This window comes from Bombina bombina, chromosome 6 (genome assembly GCF_027579735.1).
Source record: "Bombina bombina isolate aBomBom1 chromosome 6, aBomBom1.pri, whole genome shotgun sequence".
In the NCBI taxonomy this organism is placed as follows: domain Eukaryota; kingdom Metazoa; phylum Chordata; class Amphibia; order Anura; family Bombinatoridae; genus Bombina; species Bombina bombina.
Window position 1 is genome coordinate 80,856,825 of NC_069504.1, and position 15,666 is coordinate 80,872,490.

The 15,666-nt window shown below is 38.5% G+C and overlaps 1 long non-coding RNA gene across 1 annotated transcript; it reads right to left on the reverse strand.

Moving 5' to 3' along the window:
- Positions 1–1,392: 1,392 nt before the first annotated feature.
- Positions 1,393–11,295, reverse strand: LOC128664968 (uncharacterized). Its single transcript, XR_008402954.1, has 4 exons — positions 11,245–11,295; positions 2,751–2,816; positions 2,198–2,251; positions 1,393–1,764 (listed from the first exon to the last, which is right to left on the reverse strand). It is a non-coding gene; the product is annotated as an uncharacterized LOC128664968 (long non-coding RNA).
- Positions 11,296–15,666: the final 4,371 nt, after the last annotated feature.

Below are 15,666 nucleotides of genomic sequence, written 5' to 3' on the forward strand. Positions count from 1 at the left end.
TTGCCAAGGGCCAGCATAGCCCCATTGGAGACATATGACAAGGTAACAGAGTGCATCACAGTCCATGAAGAGAGTTGCCAAGGGCAAGCATAGCCCCATTGGAGACATATGACAAGGTAAAAGAGTGCAACAGGCACAACAGGCCAAATGGCAACCATAAAACCAAACATCAACATGTGGACGGAGGATTCTTATCAGCGCCCTTGGAGCATCTCCAGATCCTCCACTTACTGGTCATCCCCTTCATCGTCCTGTGCCTGTCCAGCTACAGATTCAAGCATTGAGTTCCACCACCTCATCTGACGTAGAGTCATATGCTGAACCTGTAGCTAGGCCTGCATGGTGTCGGCCATCCCTCTCAGGACAGCTGCATTCCTCAACACGGCCTGCTCTATGCGTGCTAGACCTTCGAGCGTGAGCCATGTTGAGTCACAGCCTAAAATAAAGAAAAAAACAAATATTAATGATAATTACACAACAGACAAAATAAAAAGCAAAGATACATTGTCATCATAAAGACAAATCATTCTTTAAATTAATTTGTTGACATTGATTATTTACACATGAAATATGTTCTTCAGACAGACCTAAACCATTAAATGGGCATTTTAATCCAACATTTTGTCCCCTTTAATTGGTTTTTGATGATCCACTTTTACAGCTTGAGTGTCTAAAATCTTGTTAAAGGATTTACATTGTATTTACATTAGCAATTTAAAGATTTTTGTTATACTGTGGTAGGCACACCTATCCTTAAACATTTTGGCGTTGAGGACAAGCTGTGTAAACATAGCAACCAGAAGAAATTACATTCCCACTGGGTTATACAAGAGATAATGTATGAACATTTGTACATACATTGTTGGATCCAAATAGCGGTGATTGGTATATGTAGTGATATCAAATTAAAGGGACAGTAAACCTAAATATTTTAGTTACTGATTCAGATAGAGCATGACATTAAAAAAAAAAAAAAATACTCGTATTCTTTAAATGTTAGAATTCTCTAGCTATATTTTAAATGCAAGAATGTAAATTTATAGGGCAGGCCATTTTTGGTTATCAACTTTGGTTGTCCCTGCTGATTGATGGATACATTCATCCAACAATAAAGAAAGATGTCCATATTTTATTGGAATAAAAAAAATATAGGCATTTCTTTGTTTCAATAAAGATAGCAAGAGAATAAATAATAATTGATAAGAGTAGTAAATTATAAATTTGATTAACATTGCATGCTCTATTTGAATCACAATTGACAATTTTTCATTCAGTATACCTTTAAGTATCTTATAATGTTGATTTTGAATGATACTTACAGCTGTGCCTGGGAAGGACAATCCGACACCCAGGACAATGAAGGTTGAGACAGGGGGGAGGGATGGGATTGGGTTGTGGAGGGATGGGATTGGGTTGTGGAGGGATGGTATCGGGTTGGGGAGGGATGGGATTGGGTTGGGGAGGGATGGGCTGCTGCTCTGGGGTAGCCCGTACAGCTGGGGAGTGGTGAGTTGGGGGCAGGGCAGCTGGGGTAGCTGTACAGGCCAAAAGACAGGGAGAGCGGTGAAGGGGGACGAAGGGGTGTTTTTTTGGAGGTATAGAACAGGACAAATGGGAAGGGCCGGGCTGGGCAAGGGGCTGGGCAGGGGGCTGGGCAGGGGACTGGGCAGGGGACTGGGCAGGGGCTGGGCAGGGGCTGGGCAGGGGGCTGGCCAGGGGACTGGGCAGGGGAGGAACAATGATGACCAGAAGCGGAGGATCCATCTGAAATAAATATAATAAATATATTAACATCTCATACATAATGAAATCAAATCAACGCATTTCAACTTGATTATGTTTGCAATATACTTAGAAGTGTGTTTGAATTTCTAAACAATGATGACATGAGGATATGGTATGCATATAGGCACTCAGATGAATAGCAATGACTGTCTGTACAATTATAAAATTATTATTGTGGTTTGGCCTAGAATATGCATGTGACATCATGATGGCATGAATTTCAAATCCAAATATTTAAACAAATCCAAGCATATCTTCATGATGCCTGATATATAAAGGGGGCAGTAGTGTATTTGAACAGACAAATAATATTCCTTTTTAAAGTGCAAAAGCTGTAGACTTTGAATGTCTTCAATAAAATGATTTCCAATAAAGCAACATGTTGGAAACATGTTAGATATATTTCACATACCATCCTACTTCAAGGGAGTCTCTTCCTCCTCCGTCTCACATGTTAAATCAATCTCTGTAAAACATAACATGTTGTGTACACGTTAAGATCAGATATTATAACATATGTTACTGTTGCTCAAAGACACACATCAATGTTGCATTAAAGATATACACACCCAAAGTTATGATTTACATCATTTTGATGGAGCATACAAATGACATTAGATTTGTTATTCTCAATGATTCAGATTTTCAATGTATTGTTTGTATTAATTTTTAAATCATAAAAGCATAGTACATTGAACATTTAAGATTTCTCATGTGTGTATCACTTGATGATTGTTGTCAAAAATGAACATGGAAACAAACATATGCTATACATCTTCTGAATAACAAAGGTGTAGACTAAGAAAGTTTTAATTATTAATCTTTCAATATTCAAATAAAATGAATATATAATCAGAGGAGTAAATTATATGTTTGTTTCAAATATTATGCTTCATCAGAATCATGTTCATAATATTGATTAACAATACACCTTCAATGACATATAAATGAGTCAATGGACTTACCAGAAGACCGCAAGGGCATCTCTGCGTCGGTGCTGGATTCCTCTGGGCTCCCCACACCAACTCTCTCTATGAATGATATAGATATATATTAGTGAACACATTTGGGATATCACTAAATCACATCTGTATCGATTTATACGAATAATCAACTTTAAAATGTGAAGAATAGAGCAGTCATTATAAAAAAAATGCTTTATTGAATCAAGGGGATTCTGTAAAAAATTATGTATTGAACATATGTTTAATTTCTGACTATATTAGACATCAAACTCATCTCATACGATGCTATTGCATATCTAAATATACCCATTGAGCAATGTTCTTAAAAGAATACACACAAACCACATTTTGAATAACAGCTGTTGACAAATATAAACAAAGACATGTGGCACATCGAGCCATTTGTGCAATGTACAGTAATCTTGTTTAGGACACAACACATATTGATCACAATACCAAACCAAATTGATTAGTACAAATATGTAATCATGGTGCTGTTAGAGTATGCTTATATCTATAAAGTAACTCCAACAGTGAATATGTGAATTATATATCAATATTGTCTAATCCAAAGAATGTAAGGATTAATTAATCTATTGTTTATTAAAGGGACACTGACATGCTTTATTTCAATCATTGATTTCACTGTTCAAAGTGTTCCAAATGATTTTAATGTTGCTACATTTTAATCTTAAAGGCAGATAAGCAATATTGGATTCAATAAATATTGTTTGTTGAAGGTATCCACCAATCATCAATAAAAACCCAGGTTTGTCAACCAAAATTGAGCTGCAGATAAACGTACATTCTTGATTTTAAAATACATTTAGCAATAGAATATTTCACATATGATTATAGTATTATATTTAAATGTTGCTTAATATTGAATGCTCTATCTGAATGACAACATTAATAATTTTAGATCAGTGTCCCTTTAATATAAAAATATATTGATTTTTGGGGGGCGGAGCTTGCGGGCATACCGAATGGCCGCACTAAACTAGAGCTCCGACAGCAGTGGAGACAGAGCTTTCTCTATGGCCGATTCAAGCCCATACAAGTGCCCAGACTTGATGCGTTAAGCGATCGGAAGGTGAGAGGGGCTCGGTCCTCTTCACTTTTAAGCTTCTGCAGACGTTCCGAACCCAGTAATTTGACGGCGGTAAAGGCCGCAAATGGAGCCCTCCTAAAGTACAACCCGGGCTTGAGCTGAAAGATCTGAACGGGAGCAGGAGACCCTGCACTCCCTTTACAAGTGTACCGGAGGAGGAAAAGATGCAGCACCTTGCCTAACTCTCTCCCACAAGTGTCCGGTAAGGAGCATGAATTACGCACTTTAGCATCCACGTGGCAGTCGCCATCTTAAGCAAGAGAACATAGCGGATACAAAGTAAATAGCACTCCCATATACCAGCACCCATCTTTAATCAACATGGGGTTGTATATTTAGACGAATGGCGCAGTTCAGGGCTGAAAACTGCATAAAGTATACATCTCTATCATAACAATGCAAGCCCACTCTGTCTAGCCTTACTCTGCCTAACCTAGGTAAATGCATAATTTACGAATCTGATATACCCTGGACAGCCAAATAATTATACAGCAGAGGACAACTAGATCTCTCTCTAACCCCTTACCATGGCACAACGCAGATCTACCAAGCCTCCAAAACCAACCCTGTCTTCAGGGGCTGTAAATTCTTTCTTTAAAAAGACTGACAGCACAAAAAAGAAAGGTGAAATTCCCCAAGCCTCCAGTGAAGATGAGGAGCTGTCTGACAGTCCTACTACACTGCAGCCCTTGAGATCCTCTTCAAAATCACACTCACACCCCGTAGATGCACCAGTGACACTAAAAGCTATGGAGGCTCTGATTAACCAGGTGAAATCCTGTATCAAAGCTGAATGCGCTGAACTTAAAAAAGATTTAAATGAATTAGGAAATAGAGTGTAAACACTGGAAGATGGCAGGGAGGAAATTATTAATGATATGGCAGCCATGTCACACTCCATAGAAACACAACAGTTACAGATCCTTGACTTGGAAAACAAACTCGACGATGTGGAGAATAGAGCGCGAAGAAATAATCTTCGAATCCGTGGTATCCCCGAATCAATCAAGGGCGAAGATATATCGGAATATTTACAAAATATGTTCCAATCCTTAGCTATCTCCAACCAACGGGTGATTGAACCCATACCACTGGAAAGGGCTCACAGATCCCTACGGCCGAAGCCGAATGATAACCAACCTCCAAGGGACATTATAGTGTGCTTCGTGAGCTACAAAGATAGGGAAAAAATCCTACAGATGGCAAGAACGCAACCACATTTTTCCTATTTGGGCGCCAAGATCCAAATCTACCAAGACCTGTCGGCCAGGACATTACAACTTAGAAAAGGATTTTCCAACTTCACCTCTCATCTACGGTCACTGAAGATCCCTTATAGGTGGGGATTTCCTGTCTCATTACAACTCATTAAAAATGGTAAACGCTATGAGTGCAGCTCCCCAGAAAAAGTGAATGACTTTTGCAAACTACTCGACATTCCTACACCGGACGCAGCGGTCCCACAGCCAAAAGACCATGCTACACACCTGCCGAGGCCACAGAGACGACTCTGGTCCGAGGTAGTGGACAGAACGAACGGGAAAAAGCTGTGCACAGATACAGATCCTGACACTCCAGTGGCTACCGCTTAAACAAGCACTTTTTCTACCACGATTCTATGTTTTGCGAAGAACATGGCGGTACCCCCCAGCACCAGTCATAAACAGCTGGTGTATTTGTTATATGCCCACATACTACAGAAGAACAGGACTTGAAGGTGCTCTCTCCTTCGAGGTTACTTTCAGAGTAATCTACTACTTTCTTCATTCCTGGAGGTTGTGAGTATGTAATGTAGAAATTAAACTACGAGACATTAACATGTGAAAAAACTTTCAGCAGATAAGTTTGTTTATTCTAGGAAATAGTATTTAACTGTTTGTTAGCCTAGCTCTTGCAATGAAGAACTTGAACTTGAACTTAAGCTAACGGACACTGTTACATGAGAAGACTCCTGCATTGAAATTTATATGTTTTATGTAACTGAATGTTCCAAAGTCTATTCAATCCACAGTTAACCATGTTTCAAACGTTTATATTGTTGCACATCTCTGCTCTAGTTCTGAATATGGGTTCTTGTTTTTGTTTTTGTGTCTTTCTGACCTTGGCCTGATGGGGAAGCTCCGTCATGCTGCTCTTTCCCCTCTTACACCCTCTACTTAATCTTTACCTCTTTTCTAACCCAACTTGCTTCTTCTTTCTCTTCCCTAGTTGCTTCCCTACCCTACTACCCTTTTCTCTCATCTCTTTACTCTTTACTCCCTATTTCTGGAACTTCTTTAGCTTTCCTCAATCTCTCTTCAAATTGTAGTCCAAGGAGTAGGAGGTATTAGAGAACTGTTTGTTTAAATTGATTGTTTGTTTGAAGTGTACTTGAAGAATCAGTATTTATCTGTGTTCAGGCAGTGGCAGGAAGATTACGACCACACATAACTATCTACATCACTTGTTGTACTGATAGTGACACTCGCAGCTAGAAATACATGACAGACCGAGACAGACCTAACCAGTTTCGCATAGCCACACAAAATGTAAAGGGCTTCCTCTCCCCACAGAAAAGATCAATAGCATTCCATGATTTTTATAAAAAGACAGTCGACATCATTATGACGCAAGAGACTCACTTTAAAAAAACTAATGAGCCCAAGCTTTCACAGCTCCACTATGACCAACACTTTCTAAGCTCAGGGCCGACAAAGCACAATGGCGTGTGTATTTCCTTTAGAAAGGGCACCTCATTTGTATTACTCGATAAATACTCAGACACAGATGGGCGAATACTAATTCTAGTAGGACTTTTTTATGGCAGGCCCATTACCCTAGTAAATATATATGTCCCTATTCACCCTAGACCCCCATTCTTTCGCAAAGTAATCAATCAAATCCTAGACATCTCGAAAGGCCCGGTATTCATGGGCGGAGACTTTAACTTCCCAATGAGCCCCATGCTAGACACTTCCTCAGGCCGTTCTTACATGCAGAGCTCGCAAATAAAAGCTAACTGGCAAGACATAAGAGCCATGCCCCTATTTGACTCCTGGAGAGTGGCTAACCCAACTACCAGGGATTTCACATTCTTCTCAAACCCACAACGCTCATACACCCGCTTAGATTATATTTTTTGCAAACAACAGACGCTCTCCTCCCTATGTGAATCCAGGCTCTACCACACCGCTTGGTCTGACCATAGTATGGTGTGTTCTAGCTTCCAATGGTCAACTAAGCCACAATACCAACAAAATTGGAGACTGAGCGACCAAATTTTCTTAGACCCTCTGATCACGAAGGACTTAGCTGAAAAGACAGCAGAGTTCTTTTCCTTTAATGATCCTTTAGCTACCTCAGCAACCAACAACTGGGAAGCGTATAAGTGCTTCATTAGGGGGTAATAATGGGACATACACATAAACAGCGCAAGCAACGAAGAGCCCAATATGACCTTTTGACCTCTAACTACAATAACTGTGAAAGAGAACTTAAGCAAAACCCGCAGTCCCCAATATTGTTACAAAAATCTCAACAAGCTAGAGAGGAGTTACACCAATACTTAATTAAGAACGCCCACATGCGGGCTTTAACATCCAAATCAAAATTCTTTATTGAGAGCAATAAAGCGGGGCGTCTCCTTGCTAGGTCCCTGAAGAAGAAGCGTTACAAAACATTTATAGATAAAATAACAGACAAGGAGGGCATAACTTATACCACAAATGCTGACATTGTTAACCAATTTGCGCAATATTATTCTACACTGTATAACCTTCCAACTCAAGACAAAGTGTCCAAACTTGCTAAAATTAACAATTATTTATCCGAAATTCAACTCCCTACACTACTTGAGTCGGACTGCGAGGCATTAGACGAGAAATTCTCGGCCCAAGAACTTATGATAGCTATCAAAAACCTCCCTCAAGGCAAAGCCCCAGGCCCCGATGGGTTTACACCTAAATTTTATCATCAGTTTAAGTCCCTGCTCTGCTCCCCTTTATTAAATATGTATCATTCCTTAGACCAAGATGGACAATTGACCCCATCCCTTTTGGAAGCTACTATCTCAGTTATCCCCAAACCAAATAAACCCTGTGATAAAGTAACTAACTACCGCCCCATTTCCCTAATAAATATAGATATTAAACTATATGCCAAACTGATCGCTACCAGAATAAATAAATACTTACCCTTCCTGGTGAACCCGGACCAAACCGGATTTATACCGGGCAGAGAGGCTAAAGACAACACCATCCGGTTGTTGCACACTTTACTTTCTGCATCATCTAATGTAAAACCCCTAGTCATACTGTCCACAGATGCGGAAAAAGCTTTTGACAGGGTGGACTGGGACTTCCTCTGGTCCACCCTGTCAAAATTTGGATTCTCACATACCTCAATATCCCGCATTAAGTCTTTGTATACGAGCCCATCGGCGCGAGTTAACGCAAATAACACACTCTCACAAGTAATTTATATAAACAACGGCACTCGACAAGGGTGCCCTCTTTCTCCACTACTATTTGCCTTAGTGGTGGAGGTACTGGCTGTATGAGTCAGAAATAACCCTCTTGTTAGTGGAATCTCCTTTGGGGAGATCCACCAAAAATGTCTTCTGTACGCGGACGACATTATATTTACAATACATTCCCCGCTAATATCTATCCCCACCCTCCTACATGAACTGGAAGATTATAAATCAGTCTCAAATTTTTCTATTAATATGGGAAAGTCAATGTTAATGCCGATACACCTTAGGGAGGAAGAACTACAGTTTATTTCGACTCACACCTCATTCCAAATGACAAATAAAATACATTACCTGGGGATTGACATATCACCTACATATACAGAGCTGTTCAGCCTCAACTACATGCCACTTCAACAGGAAACTAGTAAGTCATTAGAACTCTGGAGCAAAAGGGGCCATCTTTCGTGGATGGGGCGTATTAACGCTATAAAAATGAACCTTCTCCCTAAGTACTTATATTTATTTCAAGTACTCCCCATAGACCTCCCCTTGCAGTATTTAAGAAGACAACAAAAAATGCTAGACGCATTTATATGGGATAATAAGAGATCCAGAGTAGCTAGAAACACCTTATTTTTACACAAAGAGAACGGGGGATTGGGTTCCTCGAACCTCCTGAATTATTACAAGTCGGCCCATATGGCCCGTATAGTTGCTTGGAAGCACTCCCCGGCTGGGAAAACCTGGACCCAAATAGAATCCTGCTTAGCAGGTGGCTTGAATTTGGGTGACCAATGTTGGATACCTAGTAAACAAAGACCAACAGACGTTTGGGGGAATCACTACATTGCTACCACCCTCAGAATATGGGATAGACTTCTATCCGAGGAGAAGCAGATCTCGTCACAGATCTCCCCCCTAACCCCTTTACTTAACAACCCCTTGTTGTTGCAACCACATACCTTTCCTTCGCCACTTATTTCAGGCATCCCTACTAACATCCCGACACACATAGTATTACACAATGGAATTATTAAGACTCAAGCGGACTTACACCAACAACTGGGAGCCCCCTTTCACTTGTGGTACCCGTATTTGCAAATTAGGCATGCTATTTCTACTAGCACATATAAGCCAGACCTTGTAAGACCCCTGACCCCCTTTGAAACTCTGTGTACATCTCCCACTATCGCCAAATCCCATGTTTCTACTATATACAAACTGCTTAGAGGTTCCTTCCCTAATAAGACACCAACATTTATTGCGAAATGGGAAAAGGAGCTAAACATAGAATTCACCGAGGCCCAATGGCTTCATATCTTCTCTGAAACTAAAAAATCCTCTCTGTCCCTAGCGATGGTCGAAATGAATTACAAACTACTTTCAAGGTGGTATCTTACCCCACATCGCCTTTGAAGCATATTCCCTAACTCCTCTTCCCTATGTTGGAGACACTGTGGGGGGGTGGGTACACTCTCACATATTTGGTGGTCTTGCCCACTTCTTAGCTCTTACTGGGACAACATAAACAGACATGTGGACAGAGTACTGGGGATACCAATCACATTTACCCCTAGCCTGGTGCTACTGAGTGACATCCCAAAAATTTCCTGCCTATATCGAAAGAAACTGTTGCATTGTATGCTTAGCTGCGCCAGACGTTTGGTCCCTAGGTTCTGGAAAAAAACTGCCCCTCCTACCTACCATATGTGGATAAAAGAAGTGAGCTACATGTTAGATCTAGAAAAGTTGTACTATACGTACAAAGGGAAGCAAGATGTTATCTTAGACATAATTTTCATCTGGGAACAGCAAAACATTGACAATACCATTAGGGGGGAACCCACCATGTAGTCTGGCTTAATGTGACCCGTTTGACTAATATACCTCCTTGTGTGACCATTTTCTGTTCTAGGTTAAACTGTCTCAACTGTTTTCTTGAGTTTTAAACTGATAATAAGCCTTTGCCTAGCTTTTCACCTTAGCTACATATGTGATCACTGTCTGTCAAAAAATTAGAAACCTTCTGCTTATGTTTCTTTGATGCACTTGAACTGATTTGTCTATTGTCTGTTAGTATTTGATTTCTTGTTTTTGTTGTTCTTCTTTCTGAGAAAAAATAATAAAAAGTATTTGATGGAAAAAAAATATATTGATTTGACAATGTTGGTGTTAATGAATTCTCTACTCCATATGTTGATGTAATGAATGGGATTGAACATGCAATTCCAATCTAATATGTTATTTAAGGATATCCTATGAATTATTTAATTTTCATCTATTAAAGGGACATGAAGCTCTAAATGTGTAATTGTATACTTTTTGAAACTATGTACTACTGTTATCTGAACACATGATTTTAACTTTTGACCCAATGCCAATTTATGCATAAAAAAAGCAGGATAATACCAGTAATGCATTGTTTAACCTAAACCAAAATCAATATGTTTTTAGAAGAACTAAAACAATAGACTGAACCAATGTAGCTCATAAAATGTTTAAACAAAACAATAAAATCACGTTTAAAAATCATTCAATGTAAAATTTAGTTGGCATGTCCCTTAAATGATGTGATCAATTTCAATAATGGAATCTATATTTTTAAAATCAAATCATATGCAAAAGTGTGTGAATTTTTTAAAAATGTATACAAATAAGATTAAGCAATACACAAGGGAAGAATATAAATTGGACATTCAAAGAATCTTACAGTAAAATTAAGATATCCAGAATAGATGGGATATCTTAAATTCGAAAAAAAATCATAGTAGTCTTACAATGTAATCCTAGGTTTTTTTTTTGTTTATTCTTATTTGTAAAGATTTTAATAATCCATTTTGCAGATACATATAAATATTGAACAATGTGGATTTAGTATGTAATGTTCTGTCCATGTTTCTAAGACAAATGTCAATTAAAATGAGACATACCATACTGTGACAAGCCCTGTCTTGAGGATCCAGCACCAACATCCAGATCTGTAATATATTAAATGAGGATTGGATATCATTAATACAAATCATGCCATGTTTAAAATCTTATTATTTGCAAATCAATTAAAAACTATTGATCTTTTGGTAGTCCCATGAGTTAATTGTTTCCTCAATTAAATTCATGATAAATATATCCTGTACTCTTATTTTCAATCATTTGTGTTGTTTACTGTAGCTTTAATTATTTTTTAGTGTTATTTCATTCTCATCAATTGATGGGCATATGTTATTATTTTTTTGTATTCTGCATTTTTGTTTTTATTATGTATAATATTGAAAATAAGAATACTGTATTCTTTACATATATAATAATTCACATTTCATTTTGACCAACATGTATAAAGCAATGCCACTTACAGCAAACCCATGTTAACGTGTATGCGCAATTCCATTTTCGCGATCATTGCGCAATGATTCCAAGCGGAATTACGCATCCGTCATTTGACCAACATGTATAAAGCAATGCCACTTACAGCAAACCCATGTTAACGTGTATGCGCAATTCCATTTTCGCGATCATTGCGCAATGATTCCAAGCGGAATTACGCATCCATCATTTGACCAACATGTATAAAGCAATGCCACTTACAGCAAACCCATGTTAACGTGTATGCGCAATTCCATTTTCGCGATCATTGCGCAATGATTCCAAGCGGAATTACGCATTCGTCATTTGACCAACATGTATAAAGCAATGCCACTTACAGCAAACCCATATTAACATGTATGCGCAATTCCATTTTCGCGATCATTGCGCAATGATTCCAAGCGGAATTACGCATCCGTCATTTGACCAACATGTATAAAGCAATGCCACTTACAGCAAACCCATGTTAACGTGTATGCGCAATTCCATTTTCGCGATCATTGCGCAATGATTCCAAGCGGAATTACGCATCCGTCATTTGACCAACATGTATAAAGCAATGCCACTTACAGCAAACCCATGTTAACGTGTATGCGCAATTCCATTTTCGCGATCATTGCGCAATGATTCCAAGCGGAATTACGCATCCGTCATTTGACCAACATGTATAAAGCAATGCCACTTACAGCAAACCCATGTTAACGTGTATGCGCTATTCCATTTTCGCTCTGTGACGCATATTCTGTAGAGCGCAAGAAACATCATTCCTATTTCATGTGTCACTAATCTAAAATCAGATATCTAAACATCATATGTAGTGTATGTTGTGAGATCTGTATAGATTTAGTATCTGACTATATACACATTTTCTAAAATTCTAATCAAATATTAAGATATTATATGAAGTTGGATAGTTACCTGGTTCAGATTCTCTTTCATCTCCTCCCAGGCCACCGGACGGAGAAGCAGCTGCCCTGGCCCCCGCGTCAGGACTTTCAGATCCCGCAGCTGGGAGGGAAGAAGAGGAGGCCGAGGATGGCGAGGATCGAAATCTTTTGGGGACCCGGAGAGTGAGGAGCTCGCATAAAGTCACCTCATAAGGGAGTAGGTATAGTTTCCGCTGGGCCTTTCTTTGGCCCCCTCTTTTACTGGCTTGTACCCAGTCCCTTATGAGGTTGACTTTTTTTGACAAGCGCAACCTCATATCTCTGAATCTCCTCATGATTTGATCCTGGCTCCTCTGGACGCCACACACCAATTTAACCACATTGGTGATAGACTCCCAGAGGGCCTTCTTAACAGGCGCATCTGTCGACCTCCTCTTGTTCCCAAACAGCTGGGGATAAAAGTCCTTGACGGCGTGGACCAGTGCAGCGCTCTCCTGCTTGGTGAACCTGGGAGATGACATGCCTGCTGGGTTGTAGAATATATGTAGGGATATAATATATACTGCCTGCAGGCATTAGAGAACTGACAAAGATGGCAACGTGTAATGGACTTTTATATGGTGAAGTAAACATGAGATGCACCATGGGACAAGTTATCTGTATATCTGATTGGATAAATGTTTGAAATATTGTTAGAATGTCTGTGAGACCATCCTGACTCAAGTTGTGTTTGTGTGATGAACTCTGATTGGCCGTTCCTTAATGTTTCATATCTTAGTAACTTTCTTACACATACCTCCTGGTGGTGCTGTTACTTCATTTTTCATGTAGACTTATTTGTAACTCATGGGCCTGTCATGTGGATATGTGTGACGCAGATTTAATATCCGTGATCCATTAAATCTTAATGTTTAAATTAACTTTAAAATCTAATACTGTCACATTATTAAATGTTGTATACATTTTTCGGTTTAATAACGGTCTGTTTCTTTAATACAAATACACATTTAATATTGTATGTCTTTATTGTTCATAAAATCAATTTTTTGACTTATTGTGAAGTATTGACATTGCTCTATTAAATGTATTTTAGAATGCACATTGATTGTGTGCTATTGCGTGACATTAGACTCTAATGTTTAAAGATGCAAATCTGGTGTTTCAAGATCCGTTTCCCACGCAACATTTCTGAATGTTCAAATTCAGGTTATAATGTCAGTAACTTGGCTAATCTGTTTATAGATGTTAAACTGTTTGTTTGTTATTAGTAAATAAACCTCGAGCTTGTATTTGTCTGAACTGCTCATATATGTTATTGTGCAATGGCGTCTTTACTTTTAAATAGACATTACAAACAAACAATTGTATCAAATGATCTGTAGAGATAGAAAATTGTTTAGACTTTAAAATGTAACTCAATTTATCTTTGTATTTAGATATCCTCAACAGAAGAAATTTAAATGCACATGGTTGAGCCAATCACATAAGGCATCTCTGTGCATCCAACAATCTTCATCTACTGAGCCTATCTCGATATGCTTTTCAAGCAAAGTATGTCAAGATAAGAAGAGAAGTAAATACACTCTTTAAATCTCTTAAAGGGACACTGTCCAAAAAAATTTAGCGTTCGTGATTCAGATTGAGCATGAAATGTTAAGCAACTTTATAATTTAATCCGATTCTCAAATGTTAAGAATTATCTTGTTATCTTTCTTAGCAAATCAATAATGATATTTTAGATTACGGACAATTTTTGAAAAAAACCTGGGTTGTCCTTGATGATTGTTGGAGAAATTAATCCAACCAAAAAAAAAAGGTTCTGTCCAGAGTACTGAAGCTAATAAATAATCAATTTAATGCCTTATTTTTAAAGTAATGATAGCAACATCACGAGGAACATTGATAATATGAGACAATTTATAAAGTTGCTTAAAATAGAATACTCATTCTGAATGTATAAATCATTACTTTTTTTTTTTTTTTTTTAATATTTTTATTGAGGATTAGAATATACATACAGACAATCCACTATAACAAATCAAACAGTATAAAATGTACATATTATATATTCCTTAGCATAGAAGAGACATTAGAACAAGAAGGCATAGATATGTGGACAAGAGAAAATATGATTAGTACCACATTGTTACCAACTATCTAAGCAACAACTACTTGATACAACCAAAATAAATGTAGGAATATTATCTAGTGGTAATCCTCAGTTTTTTGCCTCCTAACTAAAAATAGGGTCTCTTTCAGACCATTAACACATCTATTATAGCGAATATAAGGAGGTTTACAAGAATATAAGGTCCCCTATGGACCTTTTTTTTTTTTTTTAAACTTTATTTTTGAAAATTTTCTTACAGGTGAACCCATACACTGTCATATGGCATTATACATTAGTTGTCATCATAAGGTGAAAAACATTGTGAGGTATGATGTATACTTTTCAAGATATCTGAGTTCGAATTAAGTCCATCCGATCTTATCTCGAACCAAGTGAAGTGGTCAGGCCTCCTGCGTTTTTAAAACATTTAAGAAAACATAACAATACAAACACAACAAAACAAATTCACAAGTAAATAAATACTGGCAAACTGCATCAATGAGTCTAAAGGGTGTTGCAGAGTAATACCGTGCCAGGTATGGGGGCAGTAAGTTCTGAGGCACTAACTGCACTATAATGAAGTCCATTTACATACTCAGGTAGGGTTCCTCTTGTGCTTATAGTGTTAGTGCGCAGTCAGGCCTTCCATAATGGGTACTAATGCTGCAAGTCTTTAGTTATGACAATAGGCTGATGCAGTCTTGCCAACATGTAACACATAATGTAGAACAGTAACATAAGACAATTTAGGTACCTTTGATATGTGGTGGAGGAAGTATTCAGGTTGCTGCATCGGCGGATGGGTGTGCTCACAGTCCAAGGGTCTCCTCATGTAGCCTCTAGGCTTCCCTGTGGTATAGTCAGTCCAGGTCAGTAGCGTGTCAGTTAGGGGTCAGGGTCTGAGTCAGACTCAGTTACACACCAGCGTCCCCGCAGGTTCTCATTCAGCATATATACAGAGTGCTGAAAGGGGCGCAGCAGTTTTTCCCTTAATC